General features: G+C 47.9%; 1 protein-coding gene across 2 annotated transcripts in view; it reads right to left on the bottom strand.

Moving 5' to 3' along the window:
- Window positions 1-18,974, bottom strand: part of ADGRG1 (adhesion G protein-coupled receptor G1) — a 37,555-nt gene extending 18,581 nt beyond the window's left edge. The window contains exon 1 of one of the 2 annotated variants that reach the window (XM_077310101.1): window positions 18,609-18,974. The gene's annotated coding sequence lies outside the window, so the exon portion shown is untranslated. The remainder of the gene's footprint in view (window positions 1-18,608) is intronic. The other variant, XM_077310100.1, reaches the window with a different exon arrangement.
- Between the last annotated feature and the right edge of the window lie 1,864 nt (window positions 18,975-20,838).

Genomic DNA, 20,838 nt, shown 5'->3' with positions numbered 1-20,838 from the left:
GCAGAAACATACCAAAGAGGAAGAAATATGACTTGGGCAAAACAAAATTAAAAAAAAAAAGGAAAGAAGTTCTTTGGCTCTGCATTTTAATTTCCTCCCCTCCCACCTTTCCGTCCTTTGATGGGGGCTAGCTAGAGCAAATAATATAGATCACTGCCTAAAGCACTCCGTGCTTTACAAAAAAATAACAGGCATCTACAAAGTCGGGTCAATAAAACATAGGCGGAACTTTCAGGGGAAAGCAGAAATGGATTAAGCTTGTCTAAGACAGATCACTGAAGAGGAAGGAGACAAGGCAGAGATTTTGAAAACTATGCACTGGCATGTCAACGAAGAATTCGTCCTCCTCCTAATTCAGGGGAACTCAGTGAATTTGGTGGGCAATAAATGCCGGACAGACAGAAGGAAATGCTTCTTCACTCAGCTCATAACTTGCTATCTCTGGATGTTACTTGCAGGCCAACTCCCAAACTCTCTCTAGAAAGGAAAGGTTTAAGTTGTGTGACCATTACTGGAGGAAGAGGAGTGCAAAACAACTGGCCAGAACGAGGCCATTCTACCTCCTCTTCCAGTAATCGTCACAAACCCTGAACCTCTTCTTTCTAGAGATCCTCTGGAAATTGGTGTTCAAGTAACAAAGCCAATGTACCGTGGAGAGCTATCTGGCTTTAAAGAGAGCTTTAGAAGTCATGATGCAGGTTCCAGCTAACAATTGCTGCCAGCCGTGAAATGATTAATCAGAATGTTTGGAGGCTGCTGCTGTGATGACCTCACTGGGGCAGCAGACGAAATCCCACCACGGGATTTGAGATGCCCCAGGTCTCTTTGCTTTGGCAGGAGCAAAGGGCGGGGAGCGACGCTAAACAATGAAGCACAGTGCCATGACGTCACTTCCAGCTGATACCCGGAAATGATGCCACGGTGCATGAGGAATTCACACATATTCGTGCTAAAAGACCCCCACAGTGATGAGCAAATTAATAAAAAGTCATAAAGTCACCCCCAAGGGCTCTCATTGATTGCCAGTGTTGATCTGACAACCTCTTTGAATACTGGGGTGGGGGGGCAACAACAGGCACAACAACGCAAATCACATTCCCAGGCTGCCCCTTCACACTTCACCTACAATACTTCTTGTTATATCCGTGGGTTCGAAGGAAGCCAGGACACTGGACATACATACAGCTCTTTTTATTAAGACCTTAGCATGGTACAAACTGGGAACAAACTGAACACAACCTCCCCCCCCCCCCCCCGAACACCCCCAACATATATACAGAAGGCACCAGTGTGCTCTATTGGTCAGTTTCAGTTGGATCCTGGATCCTGTAGTTGGGATCTAACTGTGGACTGATCAATTACAAGATGGCTAGGATCCTGGCTCAGACCTCAAGCTCGGTCCTCAGCAGGGCTTCAGACACACAACACTTCCCCAAATCAGTTACAACACTGGACAGGGGTTAGCACAACATCTCTTTCGTGGGGTTCTTTGAGTCAGCCATGTTGTTTCCAGAATCCTCCCTGCTTGCACCGTGACAAAGAGTTCAATGTGGAGGTATACCAGCACTGGGTGGCATAAGGTGCCAAGCTGGGCAGCTGTGGTCATCCTAACAGAACACAGCAGTGGCAAGGGAGTAAGGATTGGTTCCTAACAGCCTTCTTGCTTGCTGTGTAGGAAACAGCCAAAAAGAGAGTCACATTCCCCCCCCCTGAGTAATGTAACCTGCAGTAAAAATGCCCCTAAATTTCCATCTTTCATTTTAGAACCGCTAACCACCTTGCTTAGTCCCAAGGGCTTATGCTGAGTCACATCGTTTCTAAACTTGCTAGAAAACTAGACTGTACAAAACAAATGCATATGCGCCGATAACTAACTGATAGATGCAGACTTACAGCCCAGTACTCTGATGGTTTTCCGCACATTGGTCTTTCATGGGGGGGGGGGAATGAGCCTGTCCTGCAACCCACAGAGGGGTCCCTGTGCAGATCAGAAGAAAGAGACAAGAACCACTTGTCTCATAACAACCCCAACCCCCCCCCCACAAGCCACTAATCAAAGCAAAAAACCTCTTTTGATGAGAAATGTGAAGTTTCAATTTGAGATGCTGAAAAACTACCACACATCAATGGCCTCAAGGCGATTTGAAGGCTGAGCCCAAAACTCTACATGGAAGCATGCATGGATGCGGCTCTTCCTCTACTTTCCCCATCCTTGACTGCCCTCTGTAGTTTTCCACCCGCTGGGCTCAGAATACGGAGGTAAACTGGTTCATTTTATATACCGCCACTGCCAAATAGTAGCTCATGGTGGGTCACAATCTACAAAACCACCGTACAACCCCCCCATAAAAACATACAATTCCAATCCCATTAAAAGCTGGTTAAACCCACCCTGGGTGGTGACCAAACTCCCAACCCCTCTGTTCACAAACTTTTAGACCTGCACCACTGCACTCAACCTATGCAACCTGCAGCCTAAGTAACACTGCTGTCAGCACATAGTTGCACATGGGTGCATGTAGTCAGCTGCTAATGTGCTGACGCAGTGCTTTTATGCATCCTTCCTTCAAAGAATAGTGTATGTGGTTCTTCCCCGCCCCGATCCCTGCCTCACTTCTCTTCAAAACTCAACCATGGGAGGTAGGTTAGGGTGAGAGACCTTCCAAGACCACTCGGGGAGCTACATGGCAGGGTGTGAATTTATTTATTCATTTGTACATACATACTTAGATTTCTATACCGCCGTTCCCAGTTGGGCTCATGGCGATTTACAACAATAAAAGGATAAAAGCACCATAAAACCCCATAATTCCCTTAATTACATTACTACTGCTGCTAAAACTACAGTACTCTTTAGCTCCTGTACCAAAATATTCTACACAATGGAGAAAAAAGGTCTTATTCTCAGCAAGATCTTCAAAAGAAAGGCAGAGGTAGAAGACAAAGCCCTTTGCTTTCCAATGTAACACGTCATCCTTACTTCCATGAGATCCGGAGCCTTCCAAAACTCACAGGATTTCATTAGGTAACGGCAAATTCCTGGCAAGCCTGGCTCAAACAGGAAGCCCCCCAGCTTTATTTGAGACAGTGGCATTTCAAAGAGGCACATCTGATCTCATGTGCACATTTCCCCCAGCAGTTTCAGATTCTCTGCAGAAATTGCCTCGATATGAGTAAGGCAGTCGTTCAACTAATATTTTAAGAACACTAGGAAACTTGTTGAAACTTTACATCAAACAGAGGTGACATTTTCATTGATCATGAAAAAAAAAATCTCATGTGCTGCCTGGGAACTTTTTAAAAAAGTGATGTCGCCAACATGTTGACACATCAGGGATTTCCCAAGCCTCTTCTATCATCATGGAACAACAGTTGTTGAATAAGACAACAGGTTAGCTATTCACTATCACCAATCAGAACACACTGCAGCTTTGTATGTTTTCCTGACGTGGCTCGTTTTTGTCCCCTTTCATTTATGCAGACATTGGTTTAGTCACACACAAGTCGTGGAATTTGCAGTCATCATGGATTCACCACACAAACCTACACGTAACTCGGACAATGCTCAGCCTCAAGCTCCAAGTGAGGTCTAAAGGTCTCCCAGAATCACAACTGGTCTCCCTTGGAGAAAATGACTGCTATGGCATCATATCCCAGCTGACACAGCTTCCCTCCCCAAACCCCATCTCTCTAGGTATTTCCCAACCTGGACAGAGGTGCATGCCTTTCCAGCATTCCTCTGCCTCACATTATCCCTATAATCTCTCAGTTCACATGGCACTGATGAATGGCAGGACGAGAAGGTAAGGGAGAAACCCATCCTGGAGGGGTGGGAAGGGATGAAAGAGGGTTCCCAACTCCTGGTTGGGAATTTCCTGGAGATCTGAGAGCGGGGGGTGCCCAGGGAGGGGAGGGGAGGGGAGGGGAGGGGACTCAGCAGGGATCCAGTGTCCTAGAGAATTTCTCAGGGATCCAACGTCCTAGAGAATTTCTTGATCTCTGTAGTCTGGAGATAATTGTACCTGCTTAAATCCACCTTCCATGCAAAGGTTTGCCAACCTCAGGAGAGTTTGCATTTGCAGCTGTCATTGGGTCTGATTCACACCGATGCTGGCACCAAGAACTGTTCCACTGTCCTGCAGGCCCGTGGCCACAGTGGCGAAGAAAGGGGCTCAGCCCCATCAATCATTTGTCCTGCCCCTCCAATCCACACGAGGGCTCAGTGTAAAATCTTCTGCAAGTCTTTCAAGTGTAAATTCTTTATGCAAAAAAAGGGAAGGAACTGAAGTTAAAAAATGTGAATCCTGTCAAATCTTCCAAATGTGAGTTCTCTAAGCAATTGGCTACAGTAGAATGATCAGTTAGCAGGGCTGAAGAATCCGGTCTGCCACTTAAATAGTCCAGCTTCACCTTCTCAGAGCTTGGAAGTGAAGCAAGGGGGGCCATGGCTAGGACTTGGATGGGAGCCCACCCCGAAAGATGGGGGCCACTATGCAGGGGAATGATGAGCCTCTTGTGGCACAAAGTGGTAAGGCAGCCGTCTGAAAGCTTTGCCCATGAGGCTGGGAGTTCAATCCCAGTAGCCGGCTCAAGGTTGACTCAGCCTTCCATCCTTCCGAGGGTGTCACCCCAAGGGTCAGACATGACTCGGTGCTTGCACAGGGGATACCTTTACCTTTACCTTTATGCAGAGGAAGGCAAGAGGCAAACCACTTCTACTTACCCCTTGCCTGGAGTGCCTTGCGAATGGGGTTACCATGAGTCAGTCACAATGTTCCGTGCATTGTTCCTATCAGGCTAGTTGCTGCATTATCAGACAGCTCCAGCAACTGATGCCAGATACAAAGATTAGGTCGCAAGACTCATTCCCCATGCCAAATGTCTTCACTACCATCCTTTCCCACCTTCATGGTAATTCACCAAGTCCTATTGGCTCAGAGAACACACCACGTGCTTGGAGGGGGAAGCCCTATTGGATCACAGACCACATGCTTTTTGGTGGGAGGGAGTACAGACAGGCACATGATGGGCATTGAAACCCGATGACACAGACGGCTACTTCCCCCTCCCTTTCCAGTGACAAAATCTTTGCTTTTGGAGATCAGTAACAGCAAAGCCACTACGGAACTGACCCAATCACAAGGCTGTGGTTTCCCAGGAAAAAGTGAAGAGGACGTCATGCTGAGGATGCTTTTGCAAGCTGCAAGACAAGGAAATGGACCAAAGCGTACAAGTAGGGATTTGAACACAGCTCTTCCAGATCCCAGACATGTTTAACCACGGCACTGCTCTGGTAGCCAACTCTGCTTGGGAAATTCCTGGAGATTTGGGGGATACAGCCATAGGAGGGCAAGTACCTCAGCAGGGTATAATGCCATAGCCCTCTCTCTAGAGCAGCCATTATCTCCAGAGGAACTTAGGTCTTTTGCCTGGAAACCAGTTGTAATAGCGGGAGGTCTCCAGCCACGACCATGAGGTGGGCAGTCCTAGTTTGAAGCCAGGCTCCTTTTGACTCCCACACCCAACACTTTACTGAAAGCTGTTCATCCCCAGAGCCCCTGTTTGTGCCAGACTATGGTATGAAGAAATAATGTTATCTCTGAGGCCAACCACCCACTGTGGTTTCTGATGTGAAATCCTGACTGTGGACGTCTCTTGCTTCTAGAAACTTCCTTCTTCTTGGAAACCGAGCAGGGTCCTGTCTGAAGCCTGCCTCAGAATGGGCTCCCTCATTGCATGTGAACACAACCACACATTATTCTGAAGCCCACAGTTATCTTAGAAGGTCAGGCAGGGCTGGTCCTTCCTCCTGACGAAGGCGGCAAGGCCAAGATTTCTTATTTTCTGCAGCCCCCACATCCTGAAGTTGGACTTCTCTTCCTCGGTGGCAGAACAAACGAACTTATCTCTGCCTAAGCACACGGTTCTGAGGGAGGCTCGGGGTATATTTAGAACATTTATTGCGCATAAACCAGTTAATTCAATGGGCTGCCCTGAGAACAATAGGACATTAGAAAAGTCCCTCTAAGTCAGGCAGGGACAGAGAACAGAGTGTAACTCCCCAAGGGGATTAGATAAGCGCGAAGAATGCGGCAGAAAATGAAACTCTCCTTCCCCATCTTCCTGTCCCCTACGGGATTAGGCCCACTCTGGTGCTAAATCAGCCATGAAACAGCTTGGAAAGGAATGCGAAAGGCCTATGATGTCACAGATTCAGGCCTCATTGCCCACCTCATTCCCCACCCCCACCCCTGAGTATTAAATAAGAAGCCTGACACCAAATTTGTGTAAAGCTCTGTCAAGTCACGGCAGACGTAGAATGATATTGTAGGGTTATTAAAGCAACAGATTAAGCCATTGCCTTCCTTTGCATAGAGACCCTGGTCTTCCTTGGTGGTCTGCCATTCAAAGAATAACCAGAGTTGATCCTGCGTAGCTTCTAAGATCTGGGGAGATCAGACTGGCAGGCCTCTCTTTAAAAGAAAGAGTGAAATCTCTTCAGAAGTGCTTGAAGAGAATGACTTTGGACATCTCTTTGTCTCTTTTCTGAGGGAGTTCCATACACCTTTAAGATTGTGCAATTAAAACAAACAAAAATTGTACCAAAAGAAGTTTCAGAAGACTCAGGTGAAAGCTTTATGAAATGCAGGAGAACAGCATTTTATCCTTGGGGGGATCCACTTGCCTTCAGAAGACCAAGTGGGTTACAGAGCATGTATGAATGGGAGTTTTACTTTAGCACAATTTGCAAGTTACAATGAACTTACGTCCCTCCTGTTTGGGCAAGCATGTTTTTGCTTCAAGAAAGAGCCAACGTGTGGTCACTTGAAACCGGGGAATAGTACCTGAATAACATGGGGTTTCAACCCCATGTTTAGTTGTACATGTTACTTGTGAACAGAAACTTGCTATGTTGAACTGCGACCCACTAGACCAAGGGTAGTCAAACTGCGGCCCTCCAGATGTCCATGGACTACAATTCCCAGGAGCCCCCTGCCAGCAAATGCTGGCAGGGGGCTCCTGGGAATTGTAGTCCATGGACATCTGGAGGGCCGCAGTTTGACTACCCCTGACAGAAGCTCACATTTTGCCCTCACAGTGAAAGAGAAGGGAGACAAGAGTTCTTGCCTGCTTTGGATTGACAATTCTTTATTAATTCACTTCAGGGCTCTGACTCACCCCGTGAGTGGGCACTTTGGGTGGAAGTGCGTCTGTTTGTGGGGGGGATTTTACCTCAGGATACCTATTCATGGACAGACCGCCTGCGGGCGCATACCATAATTTCCTGAGAGAGAGAACAACAGGCACAGAAGTATTCAAACAGGCTGGTCTCTGAAACAAGCAATTATAGCTGCACGATGACACATTTCCTTTCCTAGAACACCAGCACTGAAATCGAGGGGTTTAAACTATTCATAGTGGTTCACCTGCCTTTAAAAGAGAGAATCTAGCAGCAAGCTGGTTACTGCTGGTAACAGAGGAAGACCTGATGCAGGAGAACAGCATTTTATCCTTGGGGGGATCCTTGATGCCTTGCGTGTGGGTGTCCCAAGGTAGTTTGGCCTGATGGCTGGGAGGCAGGTTGATCTCTGTCCAACAGTCCCCTGCCCTAAAACCCCAGATCAGCCCACACAATAGGACACAAAAGTGAGGCAATCTAATTGTATTTATTTATTTAATTTAGATTTTTATACCGCCTTTCCCTACGGCTCTGGGCGGTTTACATAAAACAGTTTAGAACATTTACATAGAACACAAAATAGGAATCAAAACTCTTGGAACAGTTTGTGAAAAAGAGCAAACTTCTAGTCAGCTATGGAAGGCACAGAAAGCCTGGCCCAATTTTCCTCTGGTCATCCTGAGAGAATAGGAGGACCAATGCAGTGCCTAGTTCTGCCTGAATTTGACGGTTACCGGCCTTCAGGTGGGGCCTGGAACTCTTCCAGAACGGATCTTGCAGATGGCAGGAAATAGTTCCCCTGGACAAAATTGCAGCTTCCATAGAGCCTTGTAGAAACTAGAGACCTTCCCCAGGCACCACCCGTTACTTATACTGGCTTTTTGTGGATCTCTTCCTCTTAATTTTTACAGCATTTGGCCTTTGTTTACTGACCTTCCAGGCTAGAGTGCCGCCAGGGACAGCATGGGAAGCAAGCAAGAAGTCTGGAGACAGGACAGGGTGACAACACAACTGATGGTGCTGAGCAGAGAAGTCATGAAACCAAAAGAGCTGGACGCTCAGTGGGGCAACTGGCTATTTCCCCTTGGGGATTTCTTCCAGAGAAACAGCAAGGAAGTCCTTTTCAAGAAACAGCACGGCAGGGCGGGTCAAGCATCCCTCATCATCCCTCCTGCCACCCACTTCCACCTGGCCGACACCGTCATTTACAACCTTGAAATTGCCACGTTTCCCTTCTCCTCCCTGAGGTTGCCTCTTCAAATCGCTGGACTGCAATCTGGAGCACTGCCAAATACGTCAGATTTTGTAGTCACAGGCAATTTTGCGCAAGAACGGCATAACCTGCCCAGGCAAGCGCAGGGGAACAAGAACACCCAGGGAAACAGGTACAGTAAGGCGTAGAAGATGCTCTCAAAAGCATCCTCAGAAGCCATAAGTGTGTCCTAGGCAGCCTTTTGCTGAACTCACTTCCATGTAAGCAGGCATAAGGCCAGGCTTCACATCCTCACAGTGTAAATAAAGGAGGAAGTTAGATTATGGTAGACAGCCCCAGCAAATTGCAATTTGCTTGAATCACAGTTTGTGCAAGCAAACACACCCATAGGCATCCATTCACCAAAAAGCGAGGAGGTCATATCGAGAGCTAAGGATCTACCTTCACACTACACAGAGCTTGTTTGCTGGGGAACAACAAGAGAACTTTGCATCAAAAGTACAATGGGAGTTTTCTGCCTCCCTGATGCACACCGGTCCTGTTCTGCCATACAGAGGCACACCGGTCCTTTTCTGTTTGCAATCAAAACAGACAAGGAGAAGCAGCGTAATCCTCTCCCCCATACGCTGTTTTCACATTTGCTAACTGCCTGGTGGAGCTGTTGTGAAATTTATGTATAACCACCCAAGTAACTTGATTTTAAAGAACAGCTCCATGGGGCACTTTGCCAAAGGTGAAAACCGCAGTGAGGTTGGGGAGGCTCAAGCAGTTTCCCCCTGCCTGCTTTTGTCACAAGCCGGTAAGAGCCTGGGGGGGGGGGAGTGGCAGAAAACTCCCACCCCACACTGGAGGCAAAACCTCTCATGCTGTTCCTCAAGGGGCTTGGTCGTGTGTCACCAAATCCTATCAAAGGACCAGAACAGGTTTCCAGGAAAAACCTGGCATGGAAACCACAAAATGCCAACAGCCGGTGTTGAGGCTCCTTTTGGGTGTCTAAAGCAATCAGCAAGTCAACCGGCAGGGAATAAGAGCCTGCAAGGAGGAAGAGAATAGACAAGGCAAGTGACCATGAGGGGTGGTGCTTCTCAAAACTGCGGTTTGTGAATGCAGACCCTGCAAGAAGCCACAGGATAAACATGGTCCCCTAACCAACTACAACCTCTACTTGGAAATCCAGCCCACTTGTTTGGACCCTCTCTCATTTCAAATGTCACAATTCACCAGGGTTCACTCAAACTGATTTATTACAATGTTTAAAGGCAACTTGTGCTCGGAAGGATTGACTCCTGCATAAACGTGGTCAGACTGCAGCCACTGTGCTCGCATTTGGAAGCTGGGGCCAAAGGCTCAGGGAGAGAGCATTTGCTGAGCATGTGGAAGCTCCTTGAGGAGCTGCTGCCAGCCAGCGAAGAGACTGTCCCCTGAGACAGGCCAGAGATATGACTCAGGATAAAGCAGTCTTGTTTGCTCACAGGCATTTACAGCGGCCTGTTCCTGAACAGGTGTAAGCATAGCTGAATCCCATGTACGGCAAGAGAACTTCTTGGCATGGCCCCCACATGAGGCTGGCTGAAATTGCTCCCATGCAGGCTCTGGGACAGAGGATGCAGACGGGGACAGCATGACAGATTAGAAGTCCACACTCCTAACCACTACACCAAACTTTCTCCCCAGGAAAGGAGTGTCACAGGTAGGGGGAGAATGCTGAACTATCCCTAGTCTGGAAGCCAGAAGCAGACAGAGGGGGCTTCTGTCCTTTTAAAAGAGGATTCCATTAGGAGCAGAGTCTGCTGTCTTGCCAGGACATCTTCTGCACAACCGTGAATGAACCCGGGGCCCATACATAGTTTCATCTGGCCACGCTGGTGCCTTCCCTCTTCTGCCAGGAGAAAGGAAGACACTGCTAAGGCAATAGGCACAAAAGCACTACTGTATTCCTTTGCCAGGAAGTAGGAATTCACTGGGGCGATACCCCACCCTCCCAGCCTGAATGCTCTGCCAAGCACAAGGGGGGAAAGGGGGGTGTCCCCAGTGCTGGGCACTGCCTGGCTCCTTTCGCGGATAGACAGAACTCTGAGTAAGCCACAGCAGATCGCTGGCTGGAGGCTTCCGTTTGCAAGAGCAACCTGCTGAGTCCCTTACTGCGAAGCTAAGCCTGCGAGGTCAGAAAAGATAAAGAGGCTACACAGCTGGTTAGGCACTGTGGACACCCAGTCAGGGTGAGGCCTCTATCTACCCATCTGGGAAACATTCCAGGGCAGTCAAGAAAACTCAGGATTCCATGAAACCCTGGTTGAGAAAGCCTGCCTTAAACACACAACAGGGTATCTGACAGAGAGTCCCAAAGCTGTCAGGAGTCAGCTGCAGAGTGGATCTTTGTTTTGTTTGCAGACTCTCTGAGAATAGCAAAGTGAGCAGGACCAAAGCAGGCTCTCGCCCAGAGCAGAGCCAGTTCCCCCACGCTGGGGGGCTGAAATCGTAGCATGGATAGAGGCCATACACACAAAACAGTGATGCAAAAGAGAAAAAAAAAGAAAAAGAAAAAGAAACCCAGAGTTAGTTTCAGCCACAAGAATATCTCATAGCTGATAAACAAAGAGCAACGCAGCACCTTTTAAAAAACCAAGTCATTTTAGGGCACACCTGCTTGGAAATCTCTCCTGCCCCAAGTTCAATCCATCAGTTTTTGGATCATGCGGCTTTTGTGGGATTCATTTTGAACCTGATGTTCTGGCTTAGCAACTGCAATGCTGAAAACACGCAAGGATAGGCTTTCATGCAAGCAGGACTGGGGAACAGAACTGGGGTGAAACTCAGGAGCAGAGGATGAGCAAACGTCTCAGGTTCAGTCTTCCACATCTCCGTAGCTAAACCAAGATCTGGAAGACCTGCATTCGAATTCTCACTCAGCCATGGAAGCTTGCCCGGTGACATTGAGCCAGTCATGCACTCTTTGCCTAGCCAAGCTCACGGGGTTGTCGTTTGGTGGCTAAAACAGAAGCCAGGTTGATGTTGAAAGCTGCTTTGGAGTGAAAAGCAGAGTAAATGCAAACATGTTTCCCAGCTCAGGAAGCAGACGAGCCGGTAGAAATTGTTCCCACCCACGGCTCTGCTCCATGATGTGCCAAGACCTGAGCACCTACGGCACCCCTCCAGGCCACATAATGCACTGCTGGGCTGGCTATGGCCAAGCCCTAACCTGTGGCACTGTAGCACCTTCCTTATTGTGATGTTCCAGGGGCATGCACCCCCACACCAACAGCTTCAAATGTGATAACAAAATATTCTTTGCTGTAGAGACAGGGTGTTTGTTCAACAGCTGCTGACATTCGGAAGAGGTCACTGAGGTCAGCCGCCTTCAGGTTTCGGAAGAGGTATCTGCCTTAAGAAGGGCTCCATGAGAAGGAGGCACAGCGCCCACAGCCAGCTGTTGTGTGAACTACAGTGAGGTAGTCTGAAGAGCCAGAATTCGAATGCTAAGATCCTGGCCTGCAAGGGAGGGGAAGGGATGCCCCCCTTTCCCCTCTCCTTATAGAAAAACGCAGTTCTCACCAGATGACTGGTTTGCATTAAATAACTAGGATGGAATGTTCCCTTTGAACAGAAAATTAAAATCTCAGTACACAGAAAGTTACGAGGGCAGGCTAGAGTTCTTTCTGAGTTCTCAATGCGACTTTTTTTACATGCAGGTATTACTTTGATAGAGAGCAGAACATTTTTTTTTGTGCCCCATTTTCCCCACCTCTGATGTTGACCCAAAACAGATTACAACATTCTCCCCTCCATTTTATCTTCACAACAACCCTGCAAGGTAGCTTCAAGTGGGTAGCCTTGTTGGTCTGAAGTAGCACAACAACAAAAAAGAGTCCAATAGCACCTTTAAGACCAACAAAGATTTATTCAAGGCTCGGAAAGCTCATGCCTTGAATAAATCTTTGTTGGTCTTAAAGGTGCCATTGGACTCTTTTTTTGTCCTGCAAGGTAGGTTATGTCAGGAGCGTGTGACTAGGCCAAGCCAGCTTCCATGCTGGAGGATCTCTTGGATCCTAGGGCCTCTTCTGCATGATGGATAAGCTGATGAAAACTCACTAAATACATCGTTGTCTTTCTGATCTCTGCACAAGAAAGTGAATTTACTCTGCAAAACTGATTTTGCTCTAAATGGTGAACTGCCTCTTCATTGCTTTAAGTGTCTTTTAAGCGTTGTTTTGAAAAAAATGCTTTTCGCCAATTCATTTTTTTCCTGCCTGCCTGAGACGCCCTATTAGACATGCAGAGAAACTCCTTAGTTATGCAGATTAGAGAACAAAGCGGAGTTAGCAAAACTACAGGGGGCAGGGCTATGAATTGTTTCATGCAGAGACCATTGCAACTTAGTTTTTCAACAGACTATATTTGATGCAGAACGATTGTAATATAATAAAACGGTCTAAACTGATTCTTTTTAAACTGTTTTATTAGGCTCCCTGCAGAATACCCCCTAGACTGACACTTTCACTGAGAGTTTTTCCCCCAAGGCATGGGGGGGGGGCTGCTTTCCTCCTTCCAACCCAGCAGCAGTCAGAGTCTGACCTGGCAGCAGCAGAGCCTCTCTTATCCCAGCCACCTGCTGTAACTTGCTGGAAAAACAGGCACCCTGCCAATTCAGCCCAGCTGCCTTGAAAAGGGGGGGGGGGGTTAATTGCTACTGCTAGTGTTGCTTTATTCCTGCCTCTTGATGTTGTAGGCTGTCTGCATTCAATCCCACCTTACGTAACACTTGGAGAAAGCAATAATGTATTGTTATCATTTAATCACTAACAGTCAATTAATTTCTGAGAGTTTTGCGATACCTTGAAGTCAGACCAGGTTTTACTTTTGCGATGCTATCGCTTGTTTTGAAAATACGCAACCAGTCAAACATCCCTGCAGAGTGTTTCTAAGCTCGCCCATCTTTGCGTCGGTTCAACAAAGGGTTAGTTTTTTTTTTACGCAGTCGATAGCGCACGTCTAAAAGACCAGTAATACCAGTTTTGCGGCTGGCCCTCTTCTAGGCAACTTCCGTCCCAAGAAGGGCTCTTTACTCCCAGGCTTCTGAGCATGAACAACATGCCAAGTTTTGGCAGAACTCCCTGTGATGCATCTCAGCTGCTCCGTGGTGTTTGGACGCTGCTTGACTCACACAACCATGGATCCGGAGCATCACATGGAGTTTAGGAAAAGCAAATCAACCTCAGTAGTCCAGTTCCCATTCTACAGTGAACACACATGCAATTTATGTAATGTGTACTCTTGGTTTTTTAAAATATATTATGTTGCCTAATTCTCATGTTTCACTCAATGAACATCCTGCTGAACTTAGAAACCCCAGATTTATTCATAGATTCAAGTGGGTAACCGTGCTGGTCCAAGACAGCAAAGCACTCCTGGGGCACCTTTAAGACCAACTAAGTTTTAGTCAGGGCGTGTCCTTCACACTTCTTCAGGCACAATGAAATGGAAACTCCTTATATATGTAGCTCGCGATTTCTATTTCATTCTCTGAAGAAGTGTGAAGCACACTAAAGCTCACACCTTGACTACAACTTTGTGAGTCTTAAAGGTGCCACGGGACTCAAATTTGGTTCTGCTACATTTATCCAGTTAGCTTTCAGTCCAGTAGCACTTTAGGGACTAGCCAAAGTTTCCAGGTAGATGCTTTCTAAAGCTCCCTTAATGTGTCCAACAAAGGGAGGTCCCAAGTTTGAAATCTGCTACTTGCAAACTCTTGTTGGTCTCTGCTCCTGAATTCAAACCCGGCTCTTCTCCAAAAGGCCTCCCCTATGAAACGAACACTGATCCAGGTAGTTGAGCCTGGCTGCAAGTGCAAAGTGGACGTGCACAGACTGAGTTACCTACCAGGTATTCTCCATCACATGTGAACAGAGCTAGTATAAGCCCCATTGTCATTTGCCAGATACCAGGATCGTGGTCAATGCAGCAAACCTCAGCCTGCATCCCTCTTTCCAAAATGACATTTAGGAGATCCACAAGTATTTTATTCTGTCTTGACTGGATTCCAGTGGGCAGAAGGTGCACCTTGACTCTGAAACTGACACGCATGCCGAGTACTTACAGGGTCCCCAGACTTCTTTTGGCTTACATTTTAGCACAAGCCTACAATTAAATGTGTTGACAGTGTCAAAATTATGGCCTGACTCCCATTTGCAATAGGGGAACACCCTGCAGGGAACGCCCAGTTCATAGAAGCGTCCAGTGGCAACGAGCCATAAGGAGAGGATTGTTTTCACGTGATCAGTGGTGAAGCAGTTTTTGAAGGTGCAACAAAACGCAATAGGAGCATAACTGAACCCGAGTGGTGCCAGATCCCCAGAAAGCAGTGGAAGCAGAGTGGAGGAGGGACAAACCTGTCCAGCCTGCCTGTTTTTCTCCCCAGAATGGAGAGAAGGGCTGTCAGCCAGCGTGGTGTGGCGGTTCGAGTGTCAGACGACAATCTGACAAAAGCTAGGCTCAAATCCCCACTTGGCCATGGGGGCTTGCTGGGGTCCTTGGGGCAGTTATTCACACTTTCTCCCTTTCAATCTAACCTACCTCACAAGGCTGTTGTTGTGGAGATTGATACTGTTATATTGTTGTTTAAAATCACTGAAATTGTGTTATTTAGAACCACTGTTAGATTATTGTTCTTGTGGTATTTGTTAGATATTAATTCATTCCATGTATCCCCCCCCCTGATGTTCTATGTAAACTGTCCTGAGCTATATGGAAGGGCGGTATAGAAATCAAATGAATAACTAAATACATAAATGATTGATTGTATTATGCTGTGGGGTAAAGCATAATGAAACACCCAGAATAAAAAGTATACATACACATATAAATACAGTACACAATACATAACTATAAATTTAAAACACCTAGAACAGTTTCAGCCTTAATCGCCTCATGTCATGTGCCATGCCAACTTCTCCAGCTCCCTCCTGGAGCTCGGATGATCGATGGTGTTTGTGCCTGTGTCTAAGTGAATTTCCCCAGGGAAGCTCTCATCTGAACCTGCTGTTTGCTGAAACTGTTATCTGTATCTGGTTTGTGCTCTTGAGGTTCTTCCTGTGCCATGTGGTCCTTAACACTTATTCTGTGAACTGCCTCTTGGTATTTGGCCTTTGAAGTGAATCCTGTTTGATGTGCTAATTGCCCTCTTGAAAGAACTGCTTGGAAGTTTCAAATGAGTAGCCATGTTGGTCTGAAGTAGCACAATAAACGCCTTGAATAAATCTTTGTTGGCCTTAAAGGTGCTACTGGACTCTGATTTTATTGTGCTTGGAAGTTGTACATCTTGTCCTAAGGCAAGAGGGCTTGTTTGTCTGTTTACCCAGGAATAGAGAAAGCCTCTTCAAGGCTTGAAACTGAGAAATCTTGGAATCCCCAGGTTTCCCCTGGAGATCTCCAGAACTGGACATTGTCGTTGAAATCTTTGAAATGTCTTTTATTTCTCATGGCCTTTAGGTGGGGGCATATTGCTTGTATTCCTGTATTCCTGTATACATAATAAGTTGTTAACCTTTGCATTATGGTTGGAAATCCTTTGCTTTAGTCTTGCAATACTCCTAGAAATGCCAGCTGCCTGTTTGCTTTGAAACTAGATAGTATTTGGTATGATAAAGTCTCTGCCATGGTTCCCAGGGGCATGTTTTGTCTTATGGGCCACTGCCTTACAAACTGTGAGAATGCTTTGATGCCAGAAGGCTCTGGCCATACTCCTCTGCATTCGGTGCAAAGAACTTCCACCATGCCTTACTCTTGATGTAACTCTGACATGTTCTCTGGTCAATTGACCTTGCTACTAGGTGGAGTTTACTAAGGTATATAAGTAGTGTAACAGCCTAAGGTGACCAGATTGTCCCACTTTTGAAGAGACATGAAAAGATGTACCTGACAAATTGTACTTATGTTGAAATTTAAAAATATATATTACAATATTATTTTTGCATTCTATGCGTTCTATGATAATTTTTGTTGCTCCATATAGACCAAACTTTTAATCAAGAACCCCCTCCCCCCCGGTCAATGGTGTCCCACTTTACCAATGTTAAAATCTGGTCACCTTTGCTCTTTGTCTTTGAGATAAACTGACTACTACTTCTCATGATCAACCCGCCTGGCTCTCGTATGGATTTATAATAAACGCTTAGGTTTGGATCCCCGGATCTCCATGGCATGTTTTTCTCATCCATCCTGATGCGCCAGTCATGGGACATGACACCTAATAGTTACAATAGCAAGAAAGGAAAAGGGGGCAGAGGTGTCTGACCAGCCCAGAGGGTGTATCATTGGGGCTAGCTCAATTCAGCAATGTTTTTTTCGGTGGCAACCATTGGCCTCTGGGCCTATTCTACACATGCTAGATAATGTGCTTTCAATGCACTTTCAGAGTAGATCTTCCTGCTCCGCACAGAAAAATCCAGCTGCAAAAGCACACTGAAATTGCATTATCCAGTGTGTGCGGAATGGGCCAGCTCAGTTTTACAAGCCTTGCGGAACCAATTGAGGTCTGGCAGAGCTCTGATCTCCTTTGGAAGAGTGTTCCAAAAGGCTCTGGTTGAAGCCAGTCTGATCTCTTTGGGGCCAGGGACCCTAAGTAGATTTTGCTGGCTCAATCTTAATGCCCTCTGGGGGGCATACAGGGGGTGGCAGTCCATTGGTACCCTAAGCTCCTCTGGATCTCTCTTGAAGAAAAAGGCAGAGTGCAGAAGCAAATAAATCTGATTGCAAATGGATACCAGGAAGAAAAACACCGCCAGAGATACATGTCAGGAGGGGGAAGACCGAATAACACAGGCAGAGGAAGGGTTTGGTTGTCTCATGAGGACAGCAGGGAGAAAAGCATGATGCTTTGTGGCAAATTTGACTTTCCTTCCCACATAAATGCACCAATGAAACACAACCTCTTGCTCCGGAAGATTATTTGCAAATCCGAACGAAGAAACTTCAACCTACCCAGTGTTAACTGCCCCGAACCCCCTGCATTTGATGCAGAGGAGGCAGGATGGAGCAATTCTCTTCCCTGGCAAGTGAGTCCTGCTTCAAGAAGCTTGAGAGGGGTTGGTTTAGCACAAAGACAGGGGTGGACAGAAAACCCTTCCCAGTGGCTCCCCACTGGGCCATTCATCCCAGCGCTCCCTGGGATTACACCCAGCAGACTCTTTAACCCTTCAGTGGCCGCAAGTCCACAACAAAGGCTTCCCTGCTCCTCCCCCAAGAACCTCAGCTGCTCAATGCATCTTAATGAGTCACAAGAGGACTGTCATCCACGTGATGGATTATGAATAAATAATAGAGTGGGAGGAGAGCATGACAGCTTCTGGGTTAATTAAGGCAGGGAAGTCAAGCCCCAGAAACTCCACTGGAGCCCCAGGACTTGGCCCCAATGCCTGTGTAGAGGAGGTGCCCTGCATGCCAAGAAAACGGTTCAAGTGTGCCAGTTTGGGAGGCGTGCCACGGAGCATAACTCTTGCACTAATGCATAATGCGCAGGGCACGTTTTAAAACGGGACTGTGGTTCCCTCCAAACCCTGAGCAGGGATGGACCTGATCCCCCCCTCTCCCCCCCCCTCACAGACTCCTGTCCTGCAAAATTCTCAGGGATGCCTTTTTCATCCTTTGGCCAGACTCACAGCAAAGCTGCTGGAATCAGCTTTGTTTTTGGCCAAGCAACAGAGTGCTTACAAGGCACACGGATTACCACAGCCGAGGTCCAAGCCCAAATGCCTCTCCCTGCGTAGGTCAACTCCTGGGTTTACTCCCAGGTAAGCTTCGGCCCCCACACCCATTGTCATGTTTGGTCCAGCGGTCTACCGCGGAGAGGTCAAAGGCAGCCGTCCAGGGGGTTGGCACCTGCAGCCTGCGCAGTGCCTGGACGGGGACTCCCAGGCGCTCCAGCGGGGCTAGACCGGGCCTCGAAGCCCAACGCGGACAAAGGGGGCCCTTCCAATACATCCCACATTCCCGGGAGCCATCCGCGGCGCGGTTCAACCCCTTGCGCCGTCAACCGCGCGGCCATGAGCCGGGACGCCCAATCAAGCGCACCGGCCAGCGCCCTGGAGAACGGGCCACGGGATGCGCCCTTGGGTCGGCGCGGTGGGAAAGCCTCGCAGCAATACGCATAAGCGGCCACGACTGGGCATAAGCGGCCACGACGTTCTCCCCCCCCCCCCCCGGGGGCTTCCATTCTCTTACTTCTTCGTGCGAGAAGAGAGGCGCCGCAATCCCAATCCGAATTCCCAACCCGGCGTCAGCGGCGAAGGGGGTCCGCTCCGAGGGAGGCCACCAAGCGTTGGAAGCGCCGCGCCGCCTGGCCGTCGAGCTCCAACCCCGCGCGGGTTCCCTGGCTCGCCTGCCGGCCGCGGCGCTTTCCCTGCGCTCGCAGCCCGGATCCTCCTCTGGCGGCGGCGCAGCGGCAGGTGGAGCGCTCCGCTGGGTCGGAAAGGAATGAGGCGGCGCCCACGCAGCGGCCAGGAAGGGCGGCGCGAGTCTCCTCCGCGGCTGCGAGGGGGCGTCGTCGGCACGGGCGGCTTCGTCACTGAACCCCCGGGGGACTCGTCGCCTTGCCAGGAGGGACTCTCCGCCTGCGGCCGACAGGGGGGTTCTTCCCATATTGTGAAAGGCACAAAAAGAAGAAGACGGAGCGCTGGGATTTTATACCCCGCTTTTCTCTGCCCAAAGGAGTCCCAAAGAGGCCTACTTACATCTTTCCCTTCCTCTCCCCACAACAGACACCCTGCGAGGTAGATGGGGTAGAGAGAGCTCTGAGAGAACATCTCTGAGAGAACTGTGACAAGCCCAGGTTCATCCATCTTGCTGCATGGGAAGTGGTGGGAAATCAAACCCGGTTCTCCAGGTTAAAAGGATGCCGCTCTTAACCATGAACCAGCAGTGGCCAGGCCAGGTTCTCCTAGGAAAGAACCTGCTCTTTGTCCCCTCCCAGGAGGGATTTATTCAGAAGCAGAGTTAGAGATTAACCCAACTGCCAAGGTAATCTGCATGTGAAATCGGAAGAGAATCTGGCTGTGTTTCAGGAAGGTTTGCTCCCAGGTTAAGGGCCCAAAAGCAAAATGGAGAAATGGAATGGAGGTAAACCCAACCAGCCATGGTTACATTGCCCAAAGAAGTCCCTGCTGCTCCTCTTTAGTTTATCACCTAAATATTGGTGGGGTGGGGTGGGTAGAACAGGTCAGGGAGGGAGAAGAAAAGTAATTTGCAAGGATGGTACGCAATTGACCATGTAATCCTGAGCAGAGTTGTGCCTGTCTCAACCTGCTGACTTCAATGGAATTGAAAGGTACATCTCAGTTTAGGATGGCACCATAAATCAAGCAACTTTGCAGTGCCATCCCACGGATGTTTAGAAGGGGACTTGCCCTCTGGTGAAAGAACATTAAATTACTTGATCTTTTAAAGTCAGTATATAATTTGTGGGAGAAGAAATCTTTGGATTTTTCTATTTTAGATGGGGGAGGGGTTATTGCAGCAAACAACCTAATAAAAGAAGCATTTCCCCTCACCCGCATGGAAAAAGGAGGATTCCTCTGCGAAAATGGAACTCTCACTCCCTACTTTTTTTAAAAAAGTGATTTTCTTAAAAATAATTAACTTTTGAAAAGCATCTTCTGCTTGAGCAGACAGGGCTTCTTTCTTCAGGCAATCAAAATATTTTGCTGGATAAACACATAAGGAGAGCCCTGCTGGGAGCAGAGCAGAGGTCCACCTGTATAAGTTTTCTGCTTCCAGCCGTGGACAGGACAGGACAGGTTCTCCTAGGAAACTTTCCCCACTCTTTGGATCTTCCCAGGAGAGATTTATTCAGAAGCCAAGTTAGAGATTAACCCAGCCGTCCAGGCAATCTGCATGTGAAATCCTAGGTATGTTAAATCAGAAGAGAGTCTTGCTGTGTTTAGGGAGGCTGAAGCCCCAGTTTTGCAGTCTGCATAGCAAACAATGGCTATATAGAAGCACAATAAGAACTGGAGGTGGAAATTAAAAGCCAAAGGCTTTGCAGAACAGAGATAACTTGGCACCACCTCAGTCCCTGCAAGATGCATCCTTTGATCGCACACCTGCAATTGCCTTTTGTCTGAAGATCACAGACTTTACCCTAACTGTCGTTTGGGGGTTGCTGTGATGTGAAATCTCCCAAGAACAGACATGTGCTCTAACACTCAATGACAATTCTGCACCTAAAACTCTGCTTCTTCAGCTTCATCACTTACATGGCACTTGGCAGGGTATGATTAATTGAATCATACAGTTGGATGGGATCTCCTGGGTCATCTAGTCCAACCCCTGCACTATGCAGGACACCCACAACCGTCATCCACAGCTCATCCACTGTAACCTTGAAACCTCACTCTCTGTCAGATGGCTATCCAGACTCTAATTAAAAATTTCCAAAGATGGAGAACCCACCACC

The sequence above is a fragment of the Paroedura picta genome, chromosome 14 (genome assembly GCF_049243985.1).
Source record: "Paroedura picta isolate Pp20150507F chromosome 14, Ppicta_v3.0, whole genome shotgun sequence".
NCBI classification, from domain to species: domain Eukaryota; kingdom Metazoa; phylum Chordata; class Lepidosauria; order Squamata; family Gekkonidae; genus Paroedura; species Paroedura picta.
Note: the sequence above shows the minus strand (reverse complement) of the source record. Positions and strands in the feature narration are given on the sequence as shown.